Raw genomic sequence first — 6,229 nt, forward strand, 5'->3', positions numbered from 1 at the left:
TGATCGTCACCAACATATTCCGGGCAAAAACGAGTCTTTGCCAAAAAGGCAGACTTGAGAGTAACCAAGTCCATTGAACCTTGTTGCAAATGATGCAACTCGTCCCAGATTCTATCAAGGTCGGAAGAAGTTCAGTATTCTTGGAAGAATTCCTTCTTAAACTCCTCCCATGTCAAGCTCATGCATTGCTCTTCACCATATAAATTGATTTTATCGTCCCACCACAACTTGCCTTCTTCACGTAACATGCTAGACCCATATCTCGTCTTCTTCTCGGGAGGACACTCCGCGGTACGAAATGCCCCCTCGATATCGGAAATCCAACTAGTGCTATTCAATGGATCCCTCACCCCATTAAACATCGGAGGTTGAGTATCTTTGAAATTTTTGTAGTTGAAGTCCCGTCTTCCTTCACCTCCCTCACCGCGAGGATAAATGTTTCTAGCTTCAAGAGCCTCATCGACAGTGGCCTTCATTCGTTCATTAATTAAATCGGTTATTTGCTCGTCAACTGATTCCTTGAAAACCTTTCTCACGCTAACAAGAAAATCCTCCTTGTAGTTCTTCAAGATGGACTCAACTTTGGCCGTGAAATCGGGGTCCTCGCTTGTACCACTGATATCATTATCGTGTCCGTTTCTCGTCTTCATTCTATAAAACAGAAAGGGTTAAACCATGAACGAAAGACATAACTCGAAAGTATATACATGCGTACCACACTACCCCATCTTGCTCAACAATCATCGTACATTACTCGTTTGACACGATTTGCACCCGTAACAACAGTAGCTAATCGTTGTTACGCGAGCACGTCGCATTAACTCGCTAGTACAACGTCCGTCTTTCTTGATGATTGCTAAACCTAACACAAAACAATTAGCACAAGGTTAGCTCACATTAACCAAATCACTAACAATTCCCGATTAGACCCAAAATCCAACAAGTCCCGCATAAAGCGCTCACACAATAAAGCCCAAGTCTAGGCACCTATCTCAAGTCGCCTAAATCCCTTAGACCATGCTCTGATACCACTTGAAACAACCTAACCCGTATTCCATACGATAAATTATTTTTTTTATACACATTTACACGCCAATTAAATATGGAAACCATTCCACAAGTTCCATTTAAACGTACAACAATTTAAATGTTCACAAAAGGCACAAAGGCCATTAATTAAGTTTAATACAAGTTTGACCTACTACAATGATAGTTTATAATCCAAACGACACTCGAGCATGGTTTGGGGCTAAACTACCCAAAACGTTAGGCCAACTTCAAAAGCTATGCCAAAAGCACCCCCTGTCAACATAAACGGGAGACAACTAATCCAACCGTATGCCCTTACCCTTGTCCAAGCCGGAACCTATAAAATGATAAACAACGAGAGGGTAAGCAATGCTTAGTGAGTGTAACAATTATACATGCATATATATAACCTATCCATTTGCAATCACAACACCAAATACCTCATACGAACTTGTAACTCAAATAGCATGTCAACATACCCGTAACACTAACAAGTCGTACATTATCACACCACTTCATTAGCATATACTCAACTCAATATATATTATATGCTAAACAAAACAACAATCTCAATATGGTTAACCAATATCGCTATGGTGCTACCGGCTCGTGGTTCACACCATACGCGTTTGAGTCATACTCGTTTATAGTGCTACCGGCTCGTGGTTCACACTCGATGCTACCGGCTCGTGGTTCACATCTTAGTTTATAGTGCTACCGGCTCGTGGTTCACACTCGATGCTACCGGCTCGTGGTTCACATCCTAACCCACACATGTTATGGCACTACCGGCTCGGTGGTTCATACCATAACATTCGCAAATAAATACGCTATATACACATACGTATAATTACTCGAATCACCTTGTCACAAGGATGATGATTTAGCACTTTCGAGCTTTAACGCAATGTACCTAAATCATTAAGTGCACATTCAATTTCACAACTAGTGGGATTAACCATGATACTTCCACTTAAGCATTTAATGACCCATTTTGCATTAAATGACTCAACTACACACAACCGCCCATAAATGGTCAAGACTCGACTTTAATCACTAAGGCTATTGAATTAAAGTCTACTAACTTCAATTAACACAAAACTTAGGGTAATCCATACCCATTTCATCTAATTAGGTCAACTAGTACATTTTGACCCATTTTATATTACTTAGACCTACAATCAAGTCAGACTTACACATTAACACTTCTTTCATTAATCTTAAAGTGCATTAGTGACTAACAACACCATTTAACACTTACAACCTCAAATCATAATACCAAATCCCTAGATTGTGGCTATTAGGGTTTCATTACAACAACACAACCCAAATTCACCCATTTTACCCTCAAATGGGTCATACAAATCTCAAGTAACCAAAACCTTAGCCATTAACCAATTAAAACTTAAAACATAAAGTTAGAACTTACCAAGACTATCCTCTTGTACCTAACAACAAGGAGAACAACTTTAATTCTTGCTCCTAAGTTTGATTCACAAATCTCCACCTTCAAATCTCAAGATTAAACTAAGTTGGTTTTGTGTTTTGGGAGAGAAAATGGAAAGAAAAGATAAAAGGTAAATGAATTAAATGGATATGTGGTGGGGATTTAATGCTCCCATCAGATCCACATGTCAATTTACCATTTTGCCCCTTAAAATCTCTTAAAATGAGCTAAGTCCGGATTCTGTCCAGCAGGACTAACGCGGCGCGGCTCAATTCGTCGCGGCGCGACACATAAAGGGAAATTCTACCCTTCTTAACCCACTTTCTGATCCAGGTTTGCTTTGTTTGTCGCGGTGCGGTCCCGCCCATCGCGGCGCGATGTTTGCCTAGGCCTGGTCACTTCGACAATTTAACACAAAATGATGGTTCAAAGAACTAGCACACCTCATTCACTCTTCCTATGATGCCTAAGCTTCAACCTTAAGTCTCACACGACTCACTCCATCGCGACACATACATATACACGCTCACGCACGCATTCTCAAATATATATATATATATATATACATATATATATATATACACACACACATACATGCACTAACTCATAAACTAACACTTTGGCTCATTTAATCACATAAACGAACAAGTTATAATCGTGCTAATAATTAAGTTTGTACCTTTAAATATGTACGGGAAAAATGGGATGTTACAACCCACCCACACACACAATGATATGGTATCGAACGTCCGAACTTTAAACCCATATCATAAGTCAACACGATGTGGTATCGCATACCCGAACTTAAAACCCACATCTCATTTCGTACAAGTAATTACGTTACATGCACACATGTATAATTATTCCACTCACCTTGGAAATGTCCGCACGAGTAGTGTATTAAAATCTACGTCCTCATATCCGAGCAAATAGTTACCTATATCGCACATAGGCACAAAATACACATAAATATACATTCTCTAAAAGAGATTCCGACACAATTATCCCTTAGCCGAGGGATCACACTTGCTCGCCAAAACCCGCCCATGTAACACCTAATGGACACAAACGAATTACCACTACCGGTGGTAATTCCGACCCATACAAACAAGTATAACTTAACCCAAATTATACTTGACACCAATTAGACCAACTTAGGTCTTAACATTAGATTACTACTTAGGTAGTAATTATTTCAAATGCCAATTACACCAAAACCTCAACACGTGCAATATTGACCCATATTGCGTTTGACCACGTTTGACTTATGATAAAATATCACTTTAACCCCAAAATTACTTCTCGTGAGTAATTACATCCAAAAACATTATTTAACACTTAACAAAAGCATTTATCAACCATTTAATCCAAATTAGTGTCATCATCAATTTTGACCTAATTCAAATTTCCCATTTTGACCAAAGTCATAAAAACGCCCCATAATCACTAACGACTAGTGATTATATCTCCAAAACATCAATTAACAACTAAATCAAGTATTTACATACTTGATTCACCAAAACTTGAATCAAAACCCATTTTGGCACCAAATCAAGTCAACACCCATTTGACTAGCAAACTTGTTCCTAAGAACAACAAAATCATTAACAACTCACAACCTAATGATTTAACACCCAAACCATGACAAATACTTCCAAATTCATCATCAAACCCTAAACCCACAATAATCGGGTTTTACTTACACAATACATACAACAAAACCGCCAATTTCATGAGAAATGGGGCTTATAACCCTAACTAGCTCAAACCCCAAACATGAACAAGAATCATAAACAAAGAAATTCGGAGTTAGAACTTACCAACACTACCCCAACGTAGCCGTGAACGAGGTGAACAACTTTAACCCTTGAGACCCGACCCGAATCACTCTTCTTCTTCCCTAAACCTCCGATTCTCTCTCTAGAACCACTCACTCTCTCTAGGGTTTGATGTGTGTGAGAGTGAAGAAAAGAGGAAGAAATGAGGATAAGATAAGGTTAGGATTAGTTTTATGGCCAAAAACCCGTCCATATGTGAAAAGATGAATATACCCCTCATTTAACCCTTAAAAATGATTCAGCATCTGCTCCAGTTATAGCCCGTGGCATATAACACCCCGCCAAAATACCATCTGACGGTGTGTTAATTCTGGTCCCATAGTTAACAGTTACACCCTCTATATGAGACGTTTAAAACAATCGCATTTAATTTTATTTAAATTAACAACTTTCAAAAAACAAAAGTCAGAAATCCCAAAATAGAAACACTGTTGTGATCGTAACCACAAGCCAACAGTATTTAAATAGTATAAAAGTTTTAAATGGGAAAGTAAATAATGTTCTTTAAAATCAAATGCTGACTCCACGGCCAGACATGCAGCAAACACAGCGGAAGCATACCTCTTAAGGACCTGAGAATAACAACACGCAAAAATAGGTCAACAAATAATGTTGGAGAATCTACAGGTTTAAAATAATGTAACAGTATCTGAAAAACAGTTGTCATAAAAATAGTTTAGTTTCCTTGACCACGAGATTTTATCGCTTGCATAAACCGAGCACCTGAATACTAGCATTAACCCGAGTATAGAAACCACTACACCCGACCTTACCTCGTAAAATGTTATACACTTTTTCAAATGTATTTAATGTTCAAAGTAAATGCACCACTGCTTTTATAGTGGGTGAGGTTGTCAACCTAACGGATCCGTCCATCTAAATTGTGCTTACACTGATGGTATTAAAAGTATTCAAGCTAGAGGCTTTTTGAACAAACTCATTATGCATATGTGTAGTACTCATGTCAATATAAAAGTAATTGAAAATGTAAATATAACAGCGTGTATTCTCATCCCTGAAAACATGTAAAAAGCGGAACTGTAGACTCACCTTTGAATAAGCTCGGAATGAAAGACAAATGACTTGTACGGTTTAGACCCGAGTAATGTAACCTAAGTATACGTATGTAGGTTGGTCAATATATATATCTTAAATAAGTGTGGTTTCATAGTGTACGTTATCTTATTGTTCGACTCGACGCGTTTCAAAGTAAAAGTTAACTATATCATGCAAGTCAAACAAAGTCAAACCGAAAGTCAAACTTGGTCAAAGTAGTCAACTAAAGTCAACATCAGTAGTTTCATGTCAAATATTGGTCAACATATCAAACTTAAGTCAAACAATACGTTTTAGGTCATGAATGATCATTTTCACAATTTCAGTTTATCGTTATGCACAAAGTTTATAAACACATAGCATACTTAGCACATTATATCATATTACAAAATTCAAGTAAATATGAAAAACTCCAGATCATAATTAGACTCAAAATCAATTCCAAAAAGTAAGGGCAGGGACTCATACGACAATTAAAAGTCAGGAATTAGAAGGAATACATTTGGGGTTTGCCCAGTCAGTTTCTGACCGCGCACTGATTTCATTTTGGCTATATCCGGAGTTAGGAACATGAAATTGATACAAGACCTGTGGCCATAGTTCAATGACAAATCAAAGTAACACATATCAAAAATCTAGCCACTTTTGTTTAGCCAATTTGTACAGTTTATTCGTGCAAGTTGATCATTCAGTTTTCAGTTCAAATCAGAATTCACATAAAGAATGGCTCTATTATACCCAATGCATAAGGTTTCAGAGATTGATATAAACTAACAATAAGTCACATATCATGTTAAGTTTTATTTTCCAGAAGCATACATGCTCAAAAAATTCACAAAATTCACAGAGTACAAAACCG

The sequence above is a fragment of the Rutidosis leptorrhynchoides genome, chromosome 3 (assembly GCF_046630445.1).
Source record: "Rutidosis leptorrhynchoides isolate AG116_Rl617_1_P2 chromosome 3, CSIRO_AGI_Rlap_v1, whole genome shotgun sequence".
Taxonomy (NCBI): Eukaryota; Viridiplantae; Streptophyta; class Magnoliopsida; order Asterales; family Asteraceae; genus Rutidosis; species Rutidosis leptorrhynchoides.